Raw genomic sequence first — 19,195 nt, 5'->3', positions numbered from 1 at the left:
ATTAGATTTTCCCCTTTTATCTCAGCCTGCAATTGCTTCCTTTCCTGTTCCACTTACAGTCATCTCAAGATGGAACCATGCCATGACCCAAGTGCCTGGAGCCATTCCTGGCACATTGCAAGTGAAGTGATCTGGTGTGTAACGTAGAAGCGTTTTATTCTATGTGTGATGACCATGATAAAGTGTCATAATGCCGCTTCGAGGAGCAGTCTAATCTATGGTTTTCACTCATTCCCCACACAATTTCTTTATAAAGTCAAGCAGTTCACATGATCTCCAACACTCATTTGAAAGAACAGTACTTAGAATGCGGTCATCAGGTACTGTTTCCCTGGGAATTTTTCTTTCTTTCAAGGTTCTGGAATATTTAAGAAACTCTTCTGGGGATAACATTACTCAGGAAATTCAGCAGTACCTGAAGGGGTTTTCTGAAGTTCCCTCGAGAAAATCTACAAATGCAGAATAAGACCTAGGTATCTTTACTTTCTCTGTTTCTTTCTGGGTAGGGAAAAAATACACAAAATAAGTGGTCTGTAACAGAATTATTTGTATTCTTGTACTTTACCAGTAATCTATATATTCTATGTAAAGCTATTATAGTCTAGTCGATTTATATTTAATGAAAAATTTGATGAGAAATCGAAGGGAAATTACAGCATAGTAATGTTTTAAATTTCTTATTACAATCTTAGGCTTTAGTTTGTGGTTAATGAATTTTTTTAAAAAAGCTTAGTTAAAATTAAGATGTGAAAACCAATGGAAATGTAGACACTGCAGTAAGTAGGCCAGATAGAGATAAGAAAGAGAAGAAACCCATATGGATAGTAATGTGTCTAGCCATGTGAGGGAAGCAAACTCAGGTGAGGGAAGGATTGGGTGGTTTACAGGCAGCAGTTGGAGGCTTCTACTCAAAGTGTGGTTGGGGACCAGCAGCGTTGGCATTACCTGGAGGAAGCAAGTTAGAGATGCTGAATCAGACCCTGTATTTTAACAGTATTACAGTGTAACTCATGCAAATTCAGATTTGAGAAGCAGTGGTATACATCGTGCTAAACTGGAGTTCATAGACCCCCTACTCATCCTCCAGAACCAAGAAAACCTTTTGCAATGCAAACCCAATGTGGTTGGGTTTTTTTTTTTGAAAAGAGAAGCAATTAAGAACAAGATTTTTGGTGGATTTTAATTACCCTGGGTTTCTAAACCAGAAGTGAGGACAGGGGAGAGTGGAGAAGGATATACAGGGGACTAGTAGAGATAGCATAGCAAGTTTGGAACAGAGATGGAGAGAGGGAAACACACAGAAAGCAAAGCACAGGAGGACGCAGAGGGAGACACATCCAGAGTAACATGGAGAGAAACTCAGAGAGAGAGAGGGAGACAGAGACAGAGACAGAGAGAGGGAGACAGAGACAGAGAGGGAGAGGGAAGAGGGAAGACGGAGAGTGAGATAGACAAGGGGAGAGGAAGAGAGAGGTGCAGACAGAAGAGAAGTAGAGAGAGAATGTGCTGGGGGTTGGGGCGTGGTGTAGTTATGGTAAGGATTAAACTTGAAAGAGTAGAGAGATATACCTTAGCCTGGATGGAAAACGATGTTTACTATGTACGAATATTTGCAGATAGTGGGATATTAAGCAAAGAAGAGAATGCTCAAACCTTTATCAGATCCATAACACTGTTTATCAAGAAAAGTAATACACAAACTCTATCTTAGGTGTTTTTATGTAAATTCACGGGAGGCTGTATTTACTTAACGTAGTCCAAAAGTGAAATGCTGTATTTATAGCTTTTTTACTTTACATTTTCTAGAATGAAAACTATGGAAACTCTGAAATTTATTAATAAGAATAGAACCAGGCTGGGAGGGTCATTTGGAAGTCATTTAATCTGTTCCTTTAACTTTTAGTTTAAATTACCTAAAGATCGTTTGTTGTATTAAAAGAGGTTCAGAGCCAAAGATTATCTAGACTCTATCATCAGTACCCCTTACATGCATCAGCATATGTTAACAGAAAGTTATTACTTTAATTTACTTAAATCCTATGCTGTGGAAGTCTTTCTTTCATTTTATATGCTAAGTGATAATAGAAAAGCCGTTTTTTAACATAGCAGCTCATATGTTTGAAGATAGTTATTAAGTGGGGCCCAATTTTTAATAAATTATATCTGATGTTTAATTTAGGTTTCTGAGTATCAAACAGTTTCTAATCTGAGTCTCTTAGTATTTCCAAAGTGGAAATTGTAGTAACATTTTAAGTCGTATTTAACCTAAGGTCTAAATTGAAGTTTTAATAGTGCCTATGACATTTTACACTTGTCAGGAGAAATAAAAGTTTATGACCAAGATATTTAGTATGCCTGAATGGGGACATTTTTAATATTATCCAGTAAATGATGGAGTAGAATTTAGAAGAAAAGCCAAAAGTTAAAAAGAAAATGGGAAAGGACATCCCTTCCCCCCAAGGATTTATATTCTTTCTCAATTTCTTTCTCTCCATCACCCTGTATCTCTTTTCCACATAATACTGTATTTTATCTAGATTGAGTCACATTAAGTCACCATTTTATCAGATTCTTATCTCTGTCAGACACCAGAAAATGGATTAGGAGCCTGTGTTTGATGTAGAAGGAAACTGAGAGCATTTTGATCACATAACTCAGCGCTTGTCATAGCTTACCCAAGTGACTTCCCTTAGTTCTAAAATGAAAGCGTAGGACAGATTGTAACCTTGCTGAATCTTGCTTGAGGGAATTCTTGGAAAAGATGACAATAGTGTATTTTCCTTTCGATCCGCCTCAGGAAAGAAAGTAGCAGAGAGCCAAAATTCCACAGGAGAGGAGAAAATATTTTTGTGGTCAGTGGATTGAGACCATGTTGACAGCTGCCTTTAACTCCTGTCCTCTCATCTTTTGCCTAAATCACCGGAAACTAAAACCTTGAAGAAACTCAGAATTCTGTGGTCATACTCTGTAACACTGGGAGGCAATAAAATCAATTCCTTCACAGTTGCCTTTTCTTTCTTTCCTTCTTTTCTTTCTTTCTCTCCCTCCCTCCTTCCCTTCCTTCAACTAAATACCACTAAAGTCTCTGTTTTTTCTGAACTATGTTGGTTATAATTCCTTAAGCCTCCCTCAAAATTTTAATCATCAACCCCAGGTGAACAACCATACATTTCTCAGGATCTCTTCCAAGAAGAGCTTGTGTTGTTTAAAGGTAATGGGTTCTCTTAACCCTGGACAATGGGTTTTATCCATAGAGAACATTATTGACACTCTTTACAGTTACAAATAGAATTTGTATGTATGTAATTTGTGTATATGTATACACATATGTATTTTGCATATATATATATATTTGTACATATATAATTTGTATAGAATTAGTTACAACTAATTCTGTCATTAATTTTGTTCTCAACAAATTCAGTGAATGTTCATTTAGCATAGCTCTATGACCTTGGTGAATTTACTTAACCTCTTTATGCTTCAGTTCCCTCACCTCTGAAAGGGGATATTAATTCTACTTAACCTTAGAGAGGTTTGAGGAGGATTAAATAAGTTGATATATGCAAAGTGCTTAGAAGTGTGGCTGGTTGTAAAGCGCTATATACATGGTAACTGTTGTATCATGAGCATTTACTATGTTAAGCTCGTAATTAGATAGGGGTACTCCTTCCTCTCCTATGGTTCCAAAGGATGTCTCTCTTCATTGCAGGTAAGTGAAGGCTGACAAGCTAATGCCATATATAGTTACATTCAGAATGAGTTTTCTGTTCCCAGGGTCAGCCATCCTCTCAAACATAATTGTACTTAAAATCCATATAAATATTTGTGAAATGATGTATCATCTTCATATATCAGTGCATGGTATGTCTTTTATGATAAATGTATTTTGAGGGTTTGTAAAGTTATTGTCATTGGCATGGTTAGCATTCAAATATTTCATTGTGGCTTTTCTTAAAGTATGTTCCAGTGAAGTATTTCTGTAAGCTGTTAAAAAATAATTTGTAAAATAAATCTTTAAACAAACTTTTACACATATCTCCTTTCTGTAAGACTTTAAAGGTTTTAAAATATTAATGAATCCTAGGAAGCATGAGTAGGGAATCTAAATTACCACAATTCCCACATTTATATGGAATTCCAAAATATTTTTTTCAGAAAATAAATTGTTTTATCAGAATGCATTTTGGGTAAAATTTAGTATTTGGCGTCTTGTGGGTAGACATATAATTGCAAAAGTGTCTCTGTATCTCCCGTTCAGGTTTGTGGTTATTTATCTACATGGTTCCTTTGTTTCAAGAACATAAGAGTAAGAATATAATATACTATTCTATTTCTATTTTTTTTCCTTCCAGGAATGTTTTCTTCTACATCAGTATGTTGAAGTCTATAACAGGGATCCAGTCAATATTCCAAACATAGGCAATTCAAATATGGTGCTTTACCAAAACTTTGCAAAGAGGTGCTTAGCACTGTGTGTGGCCTTACCCTTCTCTTTCACTAATATCCTGTTACTATTAATTGTCTTGACCTCAGCTTTCTAAACTTTGTTTTCTATAATGGATATAATTTACCTCTTGCGAGCATTTGACATAATTGACCTCCTTTGCGAAATGTTCTCTTTCCCAGAATTTCATGGCATTCAGCTAGATCCACATTACATCGTACTGCATAGAACCAAAGTTGGGCAATTGAACAGACAGGTTTAAATTTGATTCTGGAGGAAGGGTGTTCAGTAAAAGTATGGCGGTTCCAAGAAGCCATCAAGAATCCAGCTTCCTTCTATTTTTCTGCTCTGCCAGCCTTAGTTTGTGGTTTTCTTCCCTGTGGTTACAACGTGATGGCTGTACCTCTCAGTATCACCTTTCGGTGCTGTACTAGATGGAGGAATGTAAAAAAAAAGTCAGCAGCTCCCGTCCCCCTTTTTAAAGAAAAATCAGGATGACAGTAAATTTCTGGAAGTCTCACCCAACAGAATTCTATTACATTTCCTTGGCTAGAGCTATGTCACATGGCCACCTGTAGTTTCAAAGATGTGTGGTGTTAAAAAACAAAACTCAAGGGAGTAAATGTGAAGATCTAATTGACTTTATTAAGTGATTCATGAATTAGGAAGCATCCCACATGGCAAGTAGAAAGATGCCCCTAGGAGTTGTAACAACAAATGGAAGGTTTTTATAGGAAAGAAGGTGAGGCCAGTAGTTATCAGCAAAAGTAAAGGAAGGATTATTTCTGGCAAGGTTACCTTCCATTAGGGGGAAGGCTAGGGGGTCTCATCATACACATTACTTCATCTTCCTTTGAGGAATGGAGAGGGTCCCTGTGCCAGATTACCTCATTGGTGCTGACCAAAAAATTTCAGGTTTATTGGCTTAGATTTCCATTCCTGGAGAGTTTGAAACTGCAATTAAGTCTTGGTTTGCTGTCCTGGGGGGCAAGTGACTGCACCTTGAAGACTGTAATTTTTTATTTATTTATTTATTTATTTATTTATTTATTTATTTATTTATTTATTTTTTAGCAAGGAGAGATGTTTTTAACCAACCAATTTCTTCCCCAAGTAAAATTTGGTATTTGTTGAAAGGAAGAACAGAGAATGGATGTTTAGTAGGCAACTAGCAAGGTCCACCACCTACATGCTATTGATTTTCTTCTTATTTGTCTGGCTGAGTCTTGGCCTTTAGCTGAAATGTTCAAGTTCCTGGAGGACTTCTTCTTTTTTTACTATGTGGTTTACCCTGGTGACCACACCTACCCCTTTGGATTCAGGGAGAACTATCGTCCAGATTTCCACCCTGTTCTCTTATCTCTAGACTGGACCTCTACACCCAGCTCCATTTGGAAGTCCTGGTAGTACCTCCAGCTCAAATGTCAAATACGAGACTTACCATCTTCCTTTCCATCCCTGCCTTTCCTTTATTTTTTCCTAGCTATGAAAAGGATACCACCATCCAACCAGCCTTCCAGCCCAGAAATCTAAGATTAATTCTTTCTTCCTTTCTTTCTGTCTGTTCACATCAGTTGATCCTAGGTCTTGTTGATGATTTGTCCTGAATAGCTTTAGAACTTTTCCACTCCTTTCCATCCCTCTCACTATTCTTCTAATTAGTGTCACCATCATTTTTCACCTAAATAACTGTAATACTCTTGCATGTAAAAATCTGATCTGTCCCTCTTGATTGCTCACTCAGAGAGTCTCAGTGCCCTTAAAGTCTAAGCTCTTTATTTTTTTTAAAGATGTTATTTATTTATTTGAGGGAGTGTGGGACAGAGAGAGAGTATGAGTTGGGGGGAGGCCGAAGGATAAGGAGAAGCAGACTCCCCGCTGAGCAGGGAGCCCGATGCGGGACTCGATCCCAGGACTCCAGGATCATGACCTGAGCCGAAGGCAGTCGCTTAACCAACTGAGCCATCCAGGTGCCCCATTATCTGTTTTTTTTTTTTTGGCTTCGTGTGTTTTATGCCTCACTCTTTTTTTTTTTTCTTCTCCCTATTAAGAAACTTTTTTTTTCCCCCTAGAATCAACTCTAATGACAAGTCAAGTCTATGATTATACATCTCAGCTAATTTTTCAGAAAAGTTTCAAGTACAAGATTCATTTATTTAATACCATATTCTGATCATTAGCTCAGATTATGAAATTTAAGATACCTTAAATAGAATGAAATTAAGTTTTAGAATTTATACTAAGTAGTGGGTACTGTGCAGGGATATTGAAAAAAAATGGGTATGAATATACTTCAGTAGAAGTAAGCATAATTTTCCCCCCTATATTGCTAGATAATCTTCGTTGAACAAACTATTCATTAACATTTACATTTAAATGTATAGTATAAAATTTTATTCCAGTGTTTGCATTACTCATCTAACATATACTACTTGAACATAAGTTATGATGCATGATCACAGGGAATCCTTCCAAAAACTTTAGAATTCAGATTTTTCTCATAATGTTAGCTTTAAAAATTAATAAAATAAGAACATTGCTATGAAGATTTAATATGAATATTTAAAAATAAAAGTATTTTTCATGTAAGTATAAAAGACTTGCTAAATATTTTAAAATTTTAGAACATTCTTTCTGCTTTTCCTTAAAGTAAGACATAAAGCCAGGACTCTAGAAGGACACAGTCCTTTATGTTGGTAGTTCTTTTGACTGACTCATTTATGGTAATAACCATTTTCTAAGCCATAACAGTGCTACTAAGGGGTGGATGGAAAGAATGTTAATTTAAGTGAAATGGTTTCAGTTTAACTAATTAGTTAATTAACTAATTTTATTGAGATATAATGGCATATACAATTTTATTACTTTTAGGTATACAACATAATGATTTGATACATGTATATATTGCAAAATGTTTACCACAATAAGTTTAGCCTAACATCTTTCATGTCATATAATTATAATTTTTTTCTTGTGATGAGAACTTTTTTTAAAAAAATTTTATTTAATTATTTGACAGAGAGAGAGACAGCAAGAGAGGTAACACAAGCAGGGGGAGTGGGAGAGGAAGAAGCAGGCCTCCCACTGAGCATGGAGCCCGATGCGGGGCTCGATCCCAGGACCCTGAGATCATGACCTGAGCCAAAGGCAGATGCTTAACTGACTGAGCCACCCAGGCGTCCCACTTATGATGAGCACTTTTAAGATCTACTCCCTTAGCAACTTTCAAATATGCAATACAGTGTTGGTCACTATAGTCACCATGCTATACCTTACATTCCTAGGAATTATTTATCTAATAACTGGAGGTTTATAGTTTTTGACCAGCTTCATCTAATTTCCCCCACCCCTCTGCCCTCATTCCATCTCTAGTACCCCTTAATCTGTTGCCTGTATCTGTGAGTTTGGCTTGTCTCTCTCTGTCTGATTTATTTCACTTAACATAATGCCCTCAAGATCTATCCATGTGGGTTGTGTATGACAGGATTTCCCTCCTTTTTATGACTGAATAATATTCCATTGCATGTGTGTGGAAATATACACACACACATACACACACACCCTGTATTTATTTTATTTGTTCATTCACAGGTTGTTTCTGTGTCTTGGCCATTGTAAATAATGCTGAAGTGAACATAGGAGTGCAGGTATCTTTTTGAGGTGGCAATTTCATTTCCTTCATTAATCCCTGGAATTTGAATTGCTCTTGTTCTGTTTTTAATTTTTTGAGGAACCTCCATAACATTTTCCATAGTGGCTGCACTGAAGTGATTCCAATTTTAAAAGGATCTTTGCTGAAGTCGGAAAGTATACACACACAGTCAAACTCATACACACACATACAAATTGAGGAAATATTTTTATATGCTATTATGGATTCAGTGAAAGCTCTTTCTTGGGTGCCTGGGTGGCTCAGATGGTTAAGCATCTGCCTTCGGCTTAGGTCATGATCCCAGGGTCCTGGGATCGAGTCCCGCATCGGGCTCCCTGCTCAGCGGAGAGCTTGCTTCTCCCTCTGCCTCTCTCTCTCTATCTCTTATGAATAAATAAATAAAATCTTTTTTAAAAAAAGCTCTTAATGTTTTAAAAAAATGTCAGGTTCAAATCTTCTTTAGATTCTTACAAATAGGGTTGAAGCATATGATTTATTCATGAAATTTTGGCTAGGAAAAACATGAACAAAGAAATCCTCTTCCACTATTCTTGCCCTGAAATGCTGCAGTTACTGTGTTAATTAGCTCAATGTTATTGTGGGTTATTTTTTCTTATAAATAATTTATACTTCAGTTTTCCTTCATCCTTCAAAATGGCAATGCATGAAATTGATTTGGTAGAATTGTACCTTTGATTAATATTCAATTTGAAATTATTTTACCAATTCAAGTTTAGTTGTAACTATGTCACATTTTGAGATGCTAAGTGTACATTAGAAAACTTGAGTATATATGTCTTTATAATAACTCCCTATTTTATTATTCCAAGGACCATTTCCTCAGTTTATCAAATAATATATTTTATAATGTGTAATAAAATTTTTTTTGGCTTAGTAACAGAGTTAATTAAATTGAAAATCACCCCCCTCCAGCTTCCTATAATATGAAATATATACCATGTAGCTGTTGTAAATATTTACCAACTTGAAAATATAGGTGACTAAAACCCCAGAAAACAGGTTAAGTCCCTATTTCATGGGACTGTTTCTATCATTCACATATCAGAAGACCTTGGGCAGTCAGTTCACAATGAAAGCTATTGAGTTCCTGATGCTCATGCCGGTGAAGAGGCTAAGGACCTAGAAGAACATAGTTCTTTGGCAACTTGAGTTGATGAGCAGAAGAGATGGCTTGAAAGAGGATTAATTTCTTCTAGAACAAGGGGTTCTGTCTTGTCCCCCTATTCCCAATCCCATTATCTTTTCTCCCCTTAATAGGCTTTGGATTTGGTACAAAGGAGGGGGCCCCTTTAGAGTAGAGTTACACATTATCTCTCAAGGCTTGTTTGCCCCTTCAGCTCAAGAACATGGAATCTGTCCATTGATAAACTTGCAATGCTATGTGCATCATCTGGGAAAAGGGGATCTTAATCCAGTCCTTTTCCATTTTAGCAATAAATGACTTGCAAAAAAAAACCCCAAACAAACAAACAAAAAACAAGACAGGGCTGGGATCATGTGACTAATGATAAATATTTGTTTACCATTGATTTCCCTTCTTGCTATGTGTGCTGCATGAGGCTAAGGAGCTTGTCACTATTACTGCTGATCTAAAACAATGCCTAGCAAGTCTCAAATGTTCGGTAAATGAATGTTATGTAAGTTTAATGCTTGGAATTGATTTTCTGGGACCTGCCTAAGGACCTGATAGTACCTTCTAACCTCTGTGACTTAATTTTCTTATCTACAAATAGGCAATGCTATTTGCTCTCTTACATAATAATTGCATAATTGGTTAACGATCGGAAAGTAATTTGGACGGGTCAGAGATAGGCATTGTACAGATAAAAGGGAGTTATCTCTATTAACTAATCAATGATGTCTTCAGAACTTCTGATATTTCTTATGCTTTTGCAAAACTGTACAATCTCAGTATCTGAAAGAAAGAAATAGAGGAGAGGAGAGGGAAGGAGAGGGAGAGGGTTTTAAATTTAATTTGCTCTGATGACCATTTCTATGATTCTTTCTTCAAAATTATGCTTTCTCGTGAGACTTTGTGTATTTTTTTTAATTGACATTTTTCAGTTTTTTAGCCTGGGGATGTGGATTTGCATGCTCAGTGAGTAGGTGTAGGCCATTATCATATTTGACAGGGATGATAAGCCTGCTTTCAGAAGGGGCATTCCTGGGGTGCCTGGCTTGCTCAGTTGGAGGAGTATGTGACTCTTAATCTTGGGGTTGTGAGTTCGATCCCCACATGGGTGTAGAGATTACTTAAAAATAAAATCTTAAAAAAAAAGTGTTTCCCCCAACATTTCTGTGTGGTGATGTGGGGTTGGAAGACTGTTTCTGTCAGAGATGATATTTTGGTCTTTATTTCTGAAGGACAACTTTAGCCTAAGTTTTGGATTCTATTCTCACAGCATTTATTCTGTTGACTAGACTTTTATGCCTTTAATTCTGTGGAAACCTCATTTGTCTTTTATATATTGAATTCACTAGATGGCTAAAATTCTTTTCTGCTTTTTTCTATGTGCTGTGTCTTCCCTTTATGTAATAGTTGTTTGGCAGATTTGACTGTTTATGCCAGATGTTGTTCCTTGTTTAAAAGTGTGCAAGCGAACTGTCACAAATTTTGCATGTACACATGCCCATTTGTATTCTGCCACTTACAGCCTTTTTCTTTTTATACTTATGTCCCGAAAATTCTGACTTTTTAAAAGGTGGACTTATTTGGAGAACAAAATCCTTTTATTTTAGAGACATTCCATTTGGGACATTTATTATACCACAGAGAATCTCTCATTTCAAAATGACCCGTATTTCACTTAATGTTTACAAAAACTGTTCATTTATCTGACATAAGGGGCTAATCAAACTGCTTAAGTACATTCCTGGCTGTTTGGAAGCTTTTTAAGCACCATAGAGAGAGTACTTAGCAAAGGAAATTGTGTTTATGTATATGGAATATCGCCACTGAAATTCTGAACAGACCCAGAGGAAGAGGAAGATTGAATTTTAATATTCAAGCTAACATAACTTATTTCTGCTTTATATTTAACTTAGTGGGATAAATTGGCCCTTAGTAAAACCATATTATAGAATACAATCTAAGTTGTGTTTCTTTTTGCATTTGAGGAAGAAGTTGGGGTAGAAGGCCATGTTAATTATCGTAATAACCAGTACTTCTGAGTATGTGCTATGTGCCAAACACTATTTTACATTTATTAATTTACTTAATCCTCACAAAAACTCAGTGAAGTAGGTATTGTTATTTCCTTTACTTTTTAGATGAAATCAAGGCCAGCTAGTTTAAATAACTTTGCCCATGCTCATAATCCTTATGCTATTTTGCTTCTCACACTTAGTGAGACTTCTTAATCATGAGAGTCTTAATCATGAATGTGAAACTTAAGACAAATGCATTTTCTATACAGGCAATTACCTTCTCACATAATAATGCCAAAGCATGGTATACATTGACTTCCTCTGGTAAAATGTGGCAGTCAGTAGGTTCTAAAATGTACCATTTTCAGTTTATTTTTTCTCTTTGTTTTCATAATCTGTAGTTATAGACAAGAACCAGTAAAATGTTAAGTTTTACATTCAAATCCTTTTCACACAGGAAAATCTTATATTTTTATTCTGCCACAGTCAACTGGTTTGATATCTATTAATTTTGCATTCAGGATTAAGCTGTGGCTTTGATATCTATGCATTATTGAGAAACTAAACTATTACAAGATTAGTGTACTTAAAAATCTGCTCCCCAAATAAAACTTGGAATGGGCTAAAAGGAGGAGGTAAATTGATAGTTGGTTAGTGTTCTTTCTTTTGTTATTATTTTTTATTTATTTTACTTATTTTATTTATTTATTTATTTATTTATTTATTTATTTATTTATTTATTTATATTATTTATTATTTTTAATAAGGTTAAGAAATTTAACCTATACCTTCCTCAGTTTATTGTGACTTATAATATAAAGATAAAGTGACTTTGTCAGTTAGAGAAAGACAAATACCATATGATTCCACTCAGTGGAATTTAAGAAAGAAAACAGATAAAAAAAAAAAAGAGAGAGAGAGAGTGAGAGAGAGGGAAGCCAACCAGAAACCAGATCTAACCTACAGAGAACAAACTGAGGGTTGCTGGAGGGGAGGTAGGTAAATGGGGGGGTGGGTTAAAAGGATGATGGGTATTAAGGAGGTCACTTGTGATGAGCACCGTGTGTTATATGTGAGTGATGAGTCACTAAATTCTACTTCTGAAATTAATATTATGCTGTATGTTAACTAACTGGAATTTAAATAAAAACTTGAAAAAAAAAGAAACAGTGACTTTAAGTAAAGAAACCATTCCTAATGTGACCCCTTAAAAGAACATGTCTCGTATGTCCAGGAGAGATCAATACCTGGGATCTTCTGACATGGCATAGGTAATCTTTTAAAGCCTAGATGCTGACAAGGCAATCCACTAAGTAAATAGCTGGGAAGTAGTAAAGCTTGAGTTGGCTTACATTGTGAACACATCCTGCTTCCCTTTCTCTTGTATTGATGAGATTGTTCTTGTGATGTGTTCAGCTTTCTGTTAGGGTCCTTTACTTTGATTCTACTTAATTTATACTTAATCTTGTTGTTTTATGTTGTCGAAGTCAACATGTAATTGTTCAACTTAAAAAATGGGAGTTGCTCACCTCTGGCTGATAAGTTTCAGTGATGTGAAAGTCCCAGTATTTCAGTCTGACCTGATGTAGAAAATGTGTGAATCCCCCTGCTCGGAGGATGCACAGAATCTTCACTTCTGAGGACTCACTTGGGGCCCCTTGAAGCTCAGGTGACCATGATCTCCTGAGGTCAGTATAATAGCCAGTGAGAAAACCAAACACAAATTGATAGCACTGAATGACATAAAGAGGGCAGTAGTCACAGTTTCCTTTGATGTGATAGTTTCAGAGATAACATGTGGCCAGTGTATCATTGACCTTTTCACTGAAATTGCTCAAGTATTTCTAAGTATATGGAGAATCATGTCAATGTGGTAATGTTCCTCTGTTCCTGAAAGAACCAGAAGAAATGATGGGTAAATGGTTGCAGAAACACGTGGTGGAGAATTAGGTGTACATCCCCAAATTAGGACAATTGCCAGATACTTTCTATTTTCATATCTGAATGTTTTAGGGTGGTAGGCTCAGGATCCCTGAGAATTCTTTTCTGCCTCAGGTTTCCTAAGAGTATGAAGGATGTATAGGTGTATTGTACCCAACTTCACAGTTATACTCTCTGGCACCTGAGAAGACATGACAATCAGCAGTCTGAACTTGTAAAGGTCAAGAAAGAAAGCCAGTATCTAATGGAGCCAATGTTTTATTTCTTTTGGCTGCCCTATCACAGACTACCTGGTGATTTTATTTTTTTATACCCTGAAGAGCAAACTGACACTGAATTAAGAAAGATTGCTGCAAATTTACGTGAAACAAAACCCAGAAATTGCCAAGTAAGGGATAATGGTTTATCTTTAATTGTCAAAAGCATCAAATTTATAGCTAATTTTAGTTCTCTAAATTGAACCATATTTAATAACCAAGAAATTACCATATTTTCCATGCTATAACTTTTCCAAGCTGTTCTTCCATCATTGGTTTTCACACATTTCTCCCATCACTTTTAATATTCTACCTCTTTTATGGACCATAGGCATTCCAAAATATTTACATATTTCTCTTTGCAAAATGGGGTTTCTTTTCCATTTATAGATGTCAATGTCATTAACATAATCTAACCTTATATATCATAGGAGAAGGAATAAATTAGAATTATTTTATAATTTTTTTCTATAAATGGTTTACCGTATATATGTGTTCTTTTCATAGTTGTGTAAAAATCTGCTACCAACAGACTTTGGTGCTCACAATGTGATGCTTTAATATTTAATTTATTATCACATATTACTCAACATCAGTTAATGTGTGCTGAAAACCCATGGGCGGAATAGAACTGTGCTTTATACCTAAAGAAATATAACAATTGCAGAACAATTCCAGGCTCCGTCTTGTAGTAGCTTCTGCTCTTTAACAACATTAGTAAGAACTCACATAGGAAAGGATAAAAAGAAGGAAGATATTTTTGAATGGATGCTGAGGGTTGGGGTTGAAAAAAAAACAGTTACTTCCTTTTTGCTTGCTTTCTTATTTGGATTCTTTGAATTAGAATTGTTAATAGGCCAGATGAATCAGATGAATCTCTCTAAGAGGAATCCTTCAAAGCTGAGCGAACGATATGTCCCTAGAGGAATTATCTTACTGGGACATGATCCGAGTTTATGCCAAAGGCCTGCTTAAAGGTTCAGGATGACTAAGGACTTCTTCAGACTGGAGTTTTAACAGTCTTTCCTTAAACATGTTTGCTTTTTTTCTTTATTGCAGCTGAAGAATGATGATGGAAATTCAGATTTTATAAAGTTAATCATATTTCTAGGTATAAAACAAGTCAGTTGACCACCCTCAACAAATTACATTTATATTTAATATGACATCAAAGGCAAAATAAACAGCCTAATTTTGTGTAATTCAGCTTAAGCTTTTCTTACTGGAGACACTATTTTTCTAAGAGGTAATATACGTTTTTTGATACAGAATATTTCAGATTTCCTTTTAAAAGAGAAATTCTGACTATTGACATTATCATTATTGATTGAGCTTTGAATATTTAATGATGCAGCCTCAGAACTCAAGGTGAACATTTTCAATTTTAGATTTTTTAACTGGTTTGCTAATGCTTAAGTCGTTCTACTCGAGATACCCTTATATAATAAAGTTCACAGTGGAGACTTCCTTGTTCTGACTAGTTCAAAGAAGATGGATATGAATAAACTTTTATTTGTATATCTGTCTTTTTTCTTTTTCTTTTTTTTCCCCAAAAAGTGAATACCTGAACCCAACCAGTAATGTCTGTTCAGGCTCTGAATAATCTGGACAGTAACTCCTGGAAACTACACTATTTAACTAGAATGGAAATTGTGGTGCCAGTTGTAATAATCCCATACCCCTTCATAGTCACAACTGTTATAAGACAGATATATAAGGAAATTAGATAGTGCTCACTTTGACGGCACATATATTAAAACTGGAATGATACAGAGAAGATTAGCATGGCCCCTGCCTAAGGATGATACACAAATTCGTGAAGCATTCCATATTTTACTTTTCTCTGATATCCGTGTGTGGGGAGACAGACTCTCTAAGTGAAGTGGCCCACCCAATTCAACACCCATTCCCAATTAATCCTTCAAAAAAAAAAAAAAAGAGAGAGCGAGATTAGATAAACAATATTATAGATCCAATTCTAAACTTTTAGATCACTTTGGCAAAAGAATGATCTGAATATATTCCCACTTGTTGTTCTACAAATTAAGGTTTTCCCTTAGACAAATATTTAAAAGCATACTTTGGATATAGTCTAAATTTTACTTTAGTAATTAAACGTCATATCTCAAGGGTTACACTGTAGAAAAATATTTTTTAAAAATCTGTCAGAAATTAAATAAAGATGTGGGAGGGAAAAGTAATCAGCCTGTATGTAGAAATATTGGAAATATGTTCTACTAGACTAAAACCAATACTAATCTGATCTATATTTTTCATTGTGGTTTTGCTTGGAAATAAGCATGAGGATTATGAAAATAATTTTAAATAGAAACTGAATACAAAAATCTTTGAGCCTTTATAGAAGTGGGTTACAATCAAATCAGAAACACCTAATGCTATTTTTTTCTTTTTATCTTCTCCAAATTTTAAATATTTTTAGAATTGTGAAAATCCTTTAGAAAATTCTAGGTGTTTCTTATTATTTGGCACCTTTATAATTTTGAGTAAATCTGAATTTAGGCCACTGTCAGTTCTATATTTTTGAGCATTATATTTCCAGGGGCCCAAAGTATAAAGGTCAATTTTGACCTTGTTAAAAGAGATGATAGTGTTTCATTTTTTTTTTATTGTACCATGTGCAATGATGGGACCCCTATTCTCTGTACCCCTTTTGTCCTTCCAGTTTGTCAATGTTTTGTTTGTCTTGTTTCAACCAAACATCCAGTAAAAATAATGAAAAAAGAGAACAGGCTTATTTGCAAGTTGTCTATGTTGATCCTTTAAGAGAAAGTATTTTCAGGTAGAACAGATGATTAATTTCATATTTTTTGTAAAAATTGCCATTTTTAAACACTACGTATCTTATCTTTAACATGCATTTTCTCCATTTTTACCTAAGGTTTCAGTTAAGTTTAAATAAATAACATTAAATGGATATTGTAAGCCATTGCACCTATTCCTAAGGTTAGTGTTAAAAAACCAAAAAAGTTACATCAAATAAAGACATTGATACAAATTATTGATTCTTCTGGTCATTCATGGAGAATTGTAGTAGTGTCAGAGAAAGACTTATAGAGGATGAGGGCTTTTGGAGTTAAATAGTACGTCAAATGGACATGGGATAAATATGTATATTAAATACTACAGCTTTTCCGTCTGACTCTTAAGCCCTCCCCTTTTTTAAAAGATTTTATTTTAGGGAGAGAGAGAGAGAGAAAATGAGGGGCGGAGGGGTAGAGGGAGAGGGAGAAGCAGACTCCCTTCTGAGCAGGGAGCCCGACTTGGGACTGGATCCAGGACCCCAAGATCATGAGCTGAAGGCAGATGCTTAACTGACTGAGCCACCCAGGTGCCCCACAGATATTTTTTAGATATCACCCTGCCCTGCTCCCTCTATCATTAAACTTTTCAACAAAATTTATTGCATGCACTGAGTGAAGTGTTATTTGAAAAAAATAATGTAACTGTTACCTTTAAATGTGAATACATTTTCTTGTATTGTGAATGTTGATGTTAAAAATATTTGGTAAATATCTACACTTAGTATATCTTTTTCAATTTTTGATGCAAGTGGTTTATATCCTTTGTCATTTTTGAAGAGTATGAAACTGTTGTTGGAAATTGTCAAGCACGGTGTATGTTTCTAGCTTATTATATAGTCAGTTTGTACAAAATGAAATTTAAAAGTGAATAAATAAGGGACCACGCATTTAAAAATTTTAGCCATATGGGAGATTCCATTTTCTTACTGCCATTCGTTTCCTTTGAATTGGTAGTCACTTGTCCTTATAGAAGATGAAAATCACACCCTTGTCCTCATACTTTGATTACTGAATCTTAGTGCTCAATGAATGAATTGTTCTCACCACTAAACTCCAGGCCTGGGGCAGTTAAGTTTTCTTGGTCTTTAGCCTACGGAAATATGACCCTCTCTAGGAGTACTTCCCATCTGCACACATAAAAGGGCTCTGTCTCGAATCATTACAATAGCTTTCTGCTTTCCTTTTTAGAAAAGTTTTGCAAATCAAGATAGTTTTTGTGATGTGTTCCTTTAATCTCTATTTGCTTCTCCCTATTCTTTTTATTTCAAAGTTTAATTAGGATTTCTAGCATTTCACAAGTTGAAAGAAATAAAATATTTGACTAATATAAATCAGAACTCAACAAGGTAAGACTAAATACACCTGCAAATATCAATCTATTATTCCCTCCAACAGGACTGGAATTTATGACTATTTACCGTGGAGAGATTCTGTTTGAGGTTATCTTTCTAGTTAGTCTAAAATGAAGCTGTAGGATTTTAAATATACTTTGTAGGCTGTTTTTATAAATTATTATTTTTTGCATTGTTTTAGATTATTAGTTAATATTTAGGATCAAATCCTACTGAGTTGAAGTCTTCAATATTGATCACTATAGAAAGCAGCTGCTAGCGGCCCTCTTGTTTGGTCCATTGCTCAGTTGGCTCCAGCATGTACTTGTAAACAGTAGGGCCACAACTTTGTGTTTGGTTGCTATCTAGCTGAAGTGAGCCCTGCTTTCACTAAAACAGAAGTCAGGATCTGATCATCACATTTCATATGCTCTTGGTTACCTATTAAGCTGACTAGATAAATAAATGCATTTGATAATGGAGCCCTTTTTTACTCCAGTTATTCCGTAGTAGAAATCCTATGTATCCATCCCCGTTTGTTGGCTAGACTTAGTGCTGTAACTAATATAATTCTAAATATACATTTTAGTTTTCAAATAAAGGTAACTTTTTTCAGCTATAACATTTAAAAAATCTGTGCTTCTTTTCATATCCTATTTTCTGTCAAATATATTCAATAGTGTAACATTTTGATGAGAAAAGGAGGAAATTTCTAGCAAAATTGCTTCTAGCAAATCTGTATGTGATCATTTTCAAGGTTAATGAATGTGTTGGGGCAATCTTTTTAATGGCAATCTATGGTTTAATTTATTGTGACATGTAGCCTGCACTTCCTATGCCTTAAAAAGCACACACACACACAACTCACTGTTTTCCATTTACGCTTGGATGCTTTACTAGTTAGCTAAAATTGATGATATTATCACAAGTATTTTCGCTTGTACAGGTTTCGAGAACAAGGAAGGAGGTTTAATGAAACAGAGGCTTAGACTCTGCTTAAACACCCTGCCTCCCATGCTAATCTCCTATTTACAATAATCCATTACGAATATTTAATGGCAGGCAGCATGCAGACCCAAATTAAAGAACATATGGGTACAGTTATCCTGGTTAAAATGGCCAACGTGCCTTGTATTGTGTATGGAAGATAACAGGACAGGTGGTAATCCATCTTCACAGAGTGGAGACAGCTGGTATTTTCCGTAAGCTGAAGCCGTCTTTTTCAATGTAGTCTCACCTCGCAGCTGATATGTCGCTTGTTAGTACAATTCAAAACACACATTGATATTAAAAAGCATTCTGTTTTTCTGTCCACTACAAAAAGCACCTCATGGGCCAGGCATAAATCGAAACAAACAAAAAAAGCCATATATTTTAGTTTTTGAAATTGAAAAGTTTAAGCTTCAATTTAATTGTTTTTTAAATGGAAAATAAAGATTATCTTTAGGCTCTCCTGTAAAATATTTTTCCTTTGAACTAGGTAAGAGAGAAATGGGGAGTGTTTTCCATATTCTCCAAAATTATGAAGTTTTCAGGGAAAATCGTCAGTTCACACCATCAGGAGATACGTGTTAAAG

General features: G+C 35.2%; 1 protein-coding gene and 1 non-coding gene across 2 annotated transcripts in view; both read left to right on the top strand.

The window, feature by feature from the left end:
- The window catches only part of ROBO1 (roundabout guidance receptor 1), a 491,348-nt gene that overhangs the window by 178,588 nt on the left and 293,565 nt on the right, over nucleotides 1–19,195 (top strand). The gene's annotated exons all lie outside the window — the stretch shown is intronic.
- Nucleotides 15,195–15,301, top strand: LOC114219494 (U6 spliceosomal RNA). Its single transcript, XR_003611388.1, has one exon. It is a non-coding gene; the product is annotated as a U6 spliceosomal RNA (small nuclear RNA).

Source organism: Eumetopias jubatus, unplaced genomic scaffold (genome assembly GCF_037043125.1).
Source record: "Eumetopias jubatus isolate StellerSeaLion01/CBP00866 unplaced genomic scaffold, mEumJub1_p1.0 scaffold_1, whole genome shotgun sequence".
Taxonomy (NCBI): Eukaryota; Metazoa; Chordata; class Mammalia; order Carnivora; family Otariidae; genus Eumetopias; species Eumetopias jubatus.
The sequence above is the reverse complement of the archived record's forward strand: the minus strand, read 5'-3'. Positions and strand labels throughout refer to the sequence as shown.